Source organism: Triticum aestivum, chromosome 4A, assembly GCF_018294505.1.
Source record: "Triticum aestivum cultivar Chinese Spring chromosome 4A, IWGSC CS RefSeq v2.1, whole genome shotgun sequence".
NCBI lineage: Eukaryota > Viridiplantae > Streptophyta > Magnoliopsida > Poales > Poaceae > Triticum > Triticum aestivum.
In genome coordinates this window covers 652,096,434-652,105,768 of record NC_057803.1, presented here as the reverse complement: position 1 = coordinate 652,105,768, position 9,335 = coordinate 652,096,434, and positions in this window count along the sequence as shown.

Here is a 9,335-nt window from a genome sequence, read left to right as displayed (position 1 = left end):
TCACTATGTGCTAATGCTTTGTTCCGGTTCTCTATTAAAAGGAGACCTTAATATCCCTTAGTTTTCAATAGGACCCCGCTGCCACGGGAGGGTAGGACAAAAGATGTCATGCAAGTTCTTTTCCATAAGCACGTATGACTATTTACGGAATACATGCCTACATTACATTGATGAACTGGAGCTAGTTCTGCGTCACCCTATGTTATGACTGTTACATGATGAACCACATCCGGCATAATTATCCATCATTGATCCGGTGCCTACGAGTTTTCTATATATTGGTTCTTGCTTATTTACTTTTCCGTTGCTATTGTTACAATCGCTATAAAAATACCAAAAACATTACTTTTGCTGTCTTTATTTTTGTTACCGTTACCATCATTATCATATTGCTTTGCTAGTAAACACTTTGCTGCAGATACTAAGTTTCCCGGTGTGGTTGAATTGACAACTCAGCTGCTAATACTTGAGAATATTCTTTGGGTCCCCTTGTGTCGAATCAATAAATTTGGGTTAAATACTCTACCCTCGAAAACTGTTGCGATCCCCTATACTTGTGGGTTATCAAGACCTTTTTCTAGCGCCATTGCCGGGGAGCATAGCTCTATTCTTTGAGTCACTTGGGGTTTATATCTGCTGGACACTATGAAGAACTTGAAAGACGCTAAGACAACTATTCATCCCTCAACTACGAGGGGAGGTAAGGAACTACCATCTAGCTTTGCACTTGATTCACCTTCTATTATAAACAAGCTAGCGACACCTAAACCTGCTTCTGCTATTCGTTCCAATATGTCGCATATTATTGATGATGCCACTTCTGCTATGCATGATACTTATGATAAAACTACTTCTATGCTTGATACTACTGTGCCTCTTGGTGAATTTCTATATGAACAAATTTCTAAGTCTAGAGAAAGAGAAATTATTGAAACTGAACACGACGATGTTAGTGATGATGAAAATAGGCCTGCTATTCCTAAGGGTTACCTTTTTAATGCTGAATCTACTGAAGCTATTCTTGCTTGCCAGGATAGTCTTGAACGTAATAGGTTGCTAGTTAAATGGAGTAAAGAATCTTTTAGAGGTAGGATGAGACCCGACCTTGCTTTTGCTACTTTACCTATCTGTGTTTCTGATCAGGATTATTATGATTTTTCTGGTGATCCAGATATAATTACTTTGGTTGAATCTGATCCTTTTTATGGCTATGAATCTGAAACTGTTGTGGCACATCTTCGTAAGTTAGATGATATAGCTGCCCTGTTTACTAATAATGAGAGATCGCGCTACCTTTATTTACTCAAAATATTTTTGTTCTCATTAAAGGGTGATGCTAAGATATGGTTTAATTCTTTTGATCCTGGTTGTGTGCAAAGTCCCTAGGATATGGTTTATTACTTCTCTGCTAAATATTTCCCTGCTCATAAGAAACAAGCTGCTTTGAGGGATATATATAATTTTGTGCAAATTGAAGAGGAGAGTCTCCCACAAGCTTGGGGGAGGCTTCTCAAGTTACTTAATGCTTTGCCTGATTATCCTCTTAAGAAACCTGAAATACTTGATATCTTTTATAATGGACTAATTGATGCTTCCAGAGATTACCTGGATAGTTGTGTTGGTTCTCTTTTCAGGGAAAGAACACCGGATGAAGCTGAAATTGTATTGAATAATATGTTGACAAATGAAAATAATTGGGCACCTCCTGAGTCAACTCCCGAGCCAGCTCCTGAGCCAATTACTGAGCCTATTCCTAAACCAACTCCGAAAAAGAGAGGTGTCCTATTTCTCAGTCCCGAAGATATGCAAGAGGCAAAGAAAACTATGAAAGAAAAAGGTATTAAAGTTGAAGATGTTAAGAATTTACCTCCTATTGAAGAAATACATGGTCTTAATTTACCGCCTGTTGAAGAAGTATATGATCTCAATTACTTATTTAATGAAGAACCTCCCGACATCCCGACACAGGTAGTAAAGGTAAATTCTCTCTACAGATATGATAAAAGTGAAGTCCCTTCTACTAAAATTGCTAGTCAGTGCTTGGATGAGTTTGATGACTTTATGTTTAAGCAAGATGACTTTAATGCTTATTTTGGTAGACAATTAAAACAGAACACCTTTATGCTTAAACGCTTGAGTGATTATATAGATAATATTAGAGGTGAACTTAAACTTGTTAGCAAACATGCTTCTATGGTTACCACTCAAGTAGAACAAGTACTTAAAGCTCAGAAAGAAGTGCTTAATGAAATGAATAGTAAGAAAAATGATTATGCTGTTAGAGTGGCTACTAGAACTGGTAGAATGACTCAGGTACCTTTGTATCCTGAAGGCCACCCTAAGAGAATCGAGCAAGATTCTCAGAGAAATAATATTGATATGCCTAGTTCTTCTAAAAGGAAGAAAAAGAAAAATGATAGAACTGTGCAAACTTCTAATGAACCTATTGCCGAACCACCTGATAATCCAAATGATATATCTATGTCTGATGCTGAAACATAATCTGGTAATGATCATGAACCTAGTAAAAACGTTAATGATGATGTTCATGATGATGCTCAACCTAGCAATGATAATGATGTAGAAGTTGAACCTGCTGTTGATCTTGATAACCCACAATCAAAGAATCAACATTATGATAAAAGATACTTCGTTGACAGGAAACATGGTAAAGAAAGAGAACCATGGGTTCAGAAACCCATGCCTTTTCCTCCCAAACCATCCAAGAAAAAGGGTGATGAGGATTTTGAGCGCTTTGCTGAAATGATTAGACCTATCTTTTTCCGTATGCGATTAACTGATGTGCTCAAAACAAATCCTTATTCTAAGTATATGAAGGATATTATTACTAATAAAAAAAAGATACCTAAAGCTGAAATTTCCACCATGCTTGCTAATTACACTTTTAAGGGTGGAGTACCAAAGAAACTTGGAGATCCCGGAATACCTACTATACCATGCTCCATTAAAGGAAATTATGTTAAAACTGCTTTATGTGATCTTGGAGCCGGTGTTAGTGTTATGCCTCTCTCTTTATATCGTAGACTTGACTTGAATAAGTTAACACCTACTGAAATATCTTTGCAAATGGCTGATAAATCAACTGCTATACCTGTCGGTATTTGTGAGGATGCGCCTGTTGTGGTTGCAAACGTTACTATTTTAACGGACTTTATTATTCTTGATATTCCCGAGGATGATAGTATGTCTATTATTCTTGGAAGACCTTTCCTTAATACTGCAGGGGCTGTTATTGATTGCAAAAAAGGCAATGTCACTTTTCATGTTAATGGCAATGAACACACGGTACACTTTCCGAGGAAACAACCTCAAGTTTACAGTATCAACTCTATTGGAAAAATTCCATCGATTATATTCGGAGGTTTTGAATTTCCTCTCCCTACTGTCAAAAGGAAGTATGATATACTCATTGTTGGGGATTTTCATATCCCCGTTGAGGTAATTTAGTGCTATTCGAAATTTCTCCGGTTCCATGTTAATCGAAATGAGCTCGTTAACAAGACTTGATCAACCTTGTTAGTGGATTCATTTTGATGATCACGAGATGGATGAAACTAGAAGCACAACCTTTTGTACCCTCTTTATATTTTCTTTTGTTTAGTAGAAATAAAGTAAAATAGTATTTTTCTGTCTGTCTTCTGACTTATCCGCTCAATATAAAAATTTCTCGAAAATAAAAGTCCTCAGAATGCCATGCCAATTTAATATGATTTTTTTGGAATTATTTGAGAATTTACTGTGCAAAAATCACCGCGGGGGAGCTGCCACCTGGCCACGAGGGTGTAGGGTGCGCCCTACCCCCCTAGGCGCGCCCCCCTACCTCGTGGACCCACGGTGGCCCTCCTCCACTTATCCCTGCACCCATCTTCTTCCTCTGTCTCACACAAACCCGAAAAACCAACTCAAGCACGAGTTCCAGCCCCGTTGCTGTGATTTTCGATCTCCTTGCTCAAAGCACCTCTCGCAAAACTGCTTGGGGAGATTGTTCCTTGGTATGTGACTCCTCCATTGGTCCAATTAGTTTTTGTTCTAGTTCTTTATTCATTGCAAATTTGTGCTGCATAGGTGACCATGTTCTTGAGCTTGCATGTCAAATTTATATGGTTCTAAATAGTTCTAATGCTTGATAAAGGCCCTAGGCACTTGTGGGAGTTGTTGCTATCAATTTTATTGAAGTTGGTTCACTTTTACTTGAAGTCACTAAAATTTTTAGATTGTTTCAGAAATAATAAAGAGACTTTTGAGGGGCTCGTCGAGCCGAAGCTCTAAGGAGAAACAAACAGAAGAAGAACAGAAGCCCAAATTTAATTTGCCTCGTATCGCGGAGGTTCGGCCGTGTGAATGGCCTTCCGATGACTTCTTGAGGAGAGACGGGATTTATGAGGATTTCTATCCATTAATTGAGAACGTCGGCCTCACCAACTTCCTCCGCGACCAACGTCGTCAGTATTTCTTACTCACAAATACTTTTGTGCAGAACTTCTATTTTTTCCCTAAGAAATCACCTCCAACAGTAGAGTTTCATTTATATGACGTTGTTAAAGAGATGCCATTAGCTGAATTTTGCGAGGTTTGCAAAATACCCTTTGAGGGCACCTTAGATGAATCACACCGTAATGAAGTGGAAGCTTTTATTAACACTATCACAGTGGGAGAAACCAGAAAGGTTTCTGATGCAAGAATCACTAGCATACATTTTCCTGTATTACGATACTTTGCCTTATTTGCTAGTCGTTGCCTGATAGGTCGCGGAAACTGTGAAAACCTTAGTATTCCTGATGTTATCGTTTTGTTCCATGGTTTATATCGAAGTAACTCTGTTAGTATGGGTGGAATTGTTGCTAGGAGGCCCCATCTTTGGAGGTATTTATGCCTCACGCCTAGCTGAATATTTTGAAATACCTATTAGGCATGAGGAGGAAGAGGAAACATCGCTGCCTCGTGCTTATTTAGATTATAGGAGTATGCTAGCGCATGATTTTCTTATTAAGAGTCGTGAAGGGGAACTCAAATATAAATTGTACTTTGATAAACATCACCCTGAGATTATTACTTTACCTGCTCCCTCTTTGTTTAACTTGTCTGCAGGTCCTCACATCGTTCCGTGGGCGGCCATTCAAGCCTATCGAAATCCTGCACCCGCCCCGGAAACGGAACCACAAGATGGGCCTCCACGACTATCTGTTTATTCTTGGGATCCAGAGAAGGCTGCCAGCCAGTGGCAGCCGGAGCCTTCTTCGTCACAGTATGACCCCAGCTTCACTTATGGGTATCAGCCAGGCCATCCCTGGCAATAGACCAACTTAGGCTAAAAGCCTAAGCTTGGGGGAGTATGTATTTCCCACCGACATTACATTCATGTTCACACACACTCATTGCTAGATGTTGGTGCTCATACTCTTTCACTGTAATATCCATGCTAGTTTATTTTCTTTTTCCTGCTTTCTTCTTGTGTGTTTAATAAACCTTAAGAAAAAAAATAAAATTAGTTAGTCTACTTTCCTTGCTTGTAGTAGAATTAAAAAGGAAAATCCAAAAATATTTCCCGTTCTTCTTTTGCTTGTTGGGAGCTTTCCCGTGTAAATAGTTTTTCTTTTCCTTTCTTTGGGGGTCGAGAAGACCATATTGAAAATGCTTAGTGGCTCATATATGCATTATTGTTTATCTAACTTAGAGCCCATATTACTTGTCTTCTCTCTTGAGTTGAATGCTTGCAGATTCCAGCTTAGTTCAATGCACGTGCACTCTTATTATTATACACACCATTCGGTCGTGCAAGTGAAAGGCAATAATGATGATATATGATGGACTTATTGGGATGAGAAAAGCTGGTATGAACTCGACCTCTCTTGTTTTTGTAAATATGATGATTCATCGTTCCTGGGTTAGCTATTATGAAGTAAACATATTTGCAATGACATTTAGAGATTATAGTTGCTTGTGTCATGCTTGATTAGCTATGAGTTATAATGGTTTACCTTGCGTGCCAACATGCTATTAGAATGATTATGATGTGGTATGAGGGGATGGTATCCTCCTTTAAATGAATTGAGTGACTAGACTTGGCACATGTTCACGCATGTAGTTGAATCAAATCAACATAGCCTTCATGATATTTATGTTCATGGTGGATTATATCCTACTCATGCTTGTATTCGGTGTAAATTAATTTCGATGCATGTTTACGACTGTTGTCGCTCTCCCAGTTGGTCGCTTCCCAGACTTTTTGCTAGCCTTCACCTTCACTAAGCGGGAATACTGCTTGTACATCCAAACTCCTTAAACCCCAAGTTGTTCCATATGAGTCCACTATACCTTCCTATATGCGGTATCTACCTGCCGTTCCAAGTAAATTTGTATGTGCCAAACTCCAAACCTTCAAATGAAATTCTGTTTTGTATGCTCGAGCAGCTCGTGTGCAACTAGGGCTACCTATATCTTCCATGCTAGGTGGGTTATTCTCAAGAGGAGTGGACTCCGCTCCTCATTCACGAGAAAGGGCCGGTAACCGGGATGCCCAATCCCATGATCCAAAAAGATGAAAGCAAATCAAAATAATTAAACAAAGCTCCCCCGGGACCCGTTGAATGTTGAAGGCACTCGTTGTTTCGAGCAAGCCATGGATTGATGCTTGTGGAGGAGGGGGAGTATAAACCTTTACCATTCTGTTTGGGAACTGCCTATAATGCATGTAGTATGGAAGATACAGCCATCTCATAGTTGTTGCGTTGACAATGAAAGTATGTCGCTCAAAATATAATTTATCTCTATTTCAAAATCGAACTCTGGCACCTCTATAAATCCCTGCTTCCCTCTGCGAAGGGCCTATCTATTTACTTTTATGTTGAGTCATCACCCTTCTTATTAAAAAGCACCCGCTGGAGAGCACGCTGTCATTTGCATTCATTATAATTAGTTTATTTTGAGTATGACTTGACTGGATCTCTTTTACCATGAATTACAATGTTTAGTCAGTCCTTGATCTTTAAAGGTGCTCTGCATTTATGTTTTGCGGTCTCAGAAAGGGCTAGCGAGATACCATTTTGTTATATCATGTTATGATTATTTTGAGAAAGTGTTGTCATCCGAGTTTTGTTATTATGGCTCACTAGCTGATTATGCTATTGTTATGAGTAATTGTGAGACCTACGTGTTATTGTGAGTATGGTTAGTTCATAATAATTGCTAAAACTTGAATGCTGGCTTTTCATGTTTACAACAACAAGAGCAAACAGAGTTTGTAGAAGTTTTTCTTTTTCTCTTTTAGTTTGTCAACTGAATTGCTTGAGGACAAGCAAGGGTTTAAGCTTGGGGGAGTTGATACGTCTCTGTTGTATCTACTTTTCCAAACACTTTTTGCCCTTGTTTTGGACTCTAACTTGTATGATTTGAATGGAACTAACCCAGACTGACGCTGTTTTCAACAGAATTGCCATGATGTTGTTTTATGTGTAGAAAACAAAAATTCTCGGAATGACCTGAAACTCCATGGAATATCTTATAATAAATAATAAAAAATCCTCACCAAAGATGAAGACCAGGGGGCCCGCACCCTGTCCACGAGGGTGGGGGGCGCGCCCCTTCCCCGTGGGTGCGCCCCCCTACCTCGTGGGCCCCCTGGATGCCCTCCGACGCCAACTCCAACTCCATATACCGGCTTTCGGGGAGAAAAAAATAAGAGAGAAGAAATCATCGCGTTTTACGGTACAGAGCCGCCGCCAAGCCCTAATCTCTCTCGGGAGGGCTGATCTGGAGTCCGTTCGGGGCTCCCGAGAGGGGGACTCGTCGCCGTCTTCATCATCAACCATCCTCCATCACCAATTTCATGATGCTCGCCGCCGTGCGTGAGTAATTGCATCGTAGGCTTGCTGGACGGTGATGGGTTGGATGAGATTTATCATGTAATCGAGTTAATCTTGTTAGGGTTTGATCCTTAGTATCCATTATGTTCTGAGATTGATGTTGCTATGACTTTGCTATGCTTAATGCTTGTCACTAGGGCCCGAGTGCCATGATTTCAGATCTGAACCTATTATGTTTTCATGAATATATGTGTGTTCATGATCCTATCTTGCAAGTCTATAGTCACCTACTATGTGTTATGATCCGGCAACCCCGAAGTGACAATAATCGGGACCACTCCCGGTGATGACCATAGTTTGAGGAGTTCATGTATTCACTATGTGCTAATGCTTTGTTCCGGTTCTCTATTAAAAGGAGGCCTTAATATCCCTTAGTTTCCAATAGGACCCCGCTGCCACGGGAGGGTAGGACAGAAGATGTCATGCAAGTTCTTTTCCATAAGCACGTATGACTATTTACGGAATACATGCCTACATTACATTGATGAACTGGAGCTAGTTCTGTGTCACCCTATGTTATGACTGTTACATGATGAACCACATCCGGCATAATTATCCATCATTGATCCGGTGCCTACGAGTTTTCTATATACTGGTTCTCGCTTATTACTTTTCCGTTGCTATTGTTACAATCGCTACAAAAATACCAAAAACATTACTTTTGCTGTCTTTACTTTTGTTACAATTACCGTCATTATCATATTGCTTTGCTACTAAACACTTTGCTACATATACTAAGTTTCCCGGTGTGGTTGAATTGACAACTCAGCTGCTAATACTTGAGAATTTTCTTTGGCTCCCCTTGTGTCGAATCAATAAATTTGGGTTGAATACTCTACCCTCGAAAACTGTTGCGATCCCCTATACTTGTGGGTTATCAAGACCTTTTTCTAGCACCGTTGCCAGGGAGCATAGCTCTATTCTTTGAGTCACTTGGGATTTATATCTGCTGGGCACTATGAAGAACTTGAAAGACGCTAAGACAACTATTTATACGAGGTGAGGTAAGGAACTACCATCTAGCTCTGCATTTGATTCACCTTCTGTTATAAACAAGCTAGCGACACCTAAACCTGCTTCTGCTATTCGTTCCAATATGTCGCATGTTATTGATGATGCCACTTCTGCTATGCATGATACTTATGATGAAACTACTTCTATACTTGTGGGTTATCAGGGCAGGGCTCGGCTGCGACGGTGGAGGGCAAGGGCGTGGGCGACGGCGTCGGGGCAGGGCTCGGCGGCGACGGTGACGAGGAGCAGCGTGGGGCGTCGGAGCGAAGAACAAGTGAATTTTGGAGAAACTGCTAAGTGTTTGCTTATATAGAAAAGGCTTTGGTCCCAGTTCGTGGCATCAACCGGGACCAATGCAACCCTTTAGTCCCGGTTAATGCCAGCAACCGGGACCAAAGGTCCCTTTTCAGCAGCCCAAAGGGCGGGAAGCGACGGCCT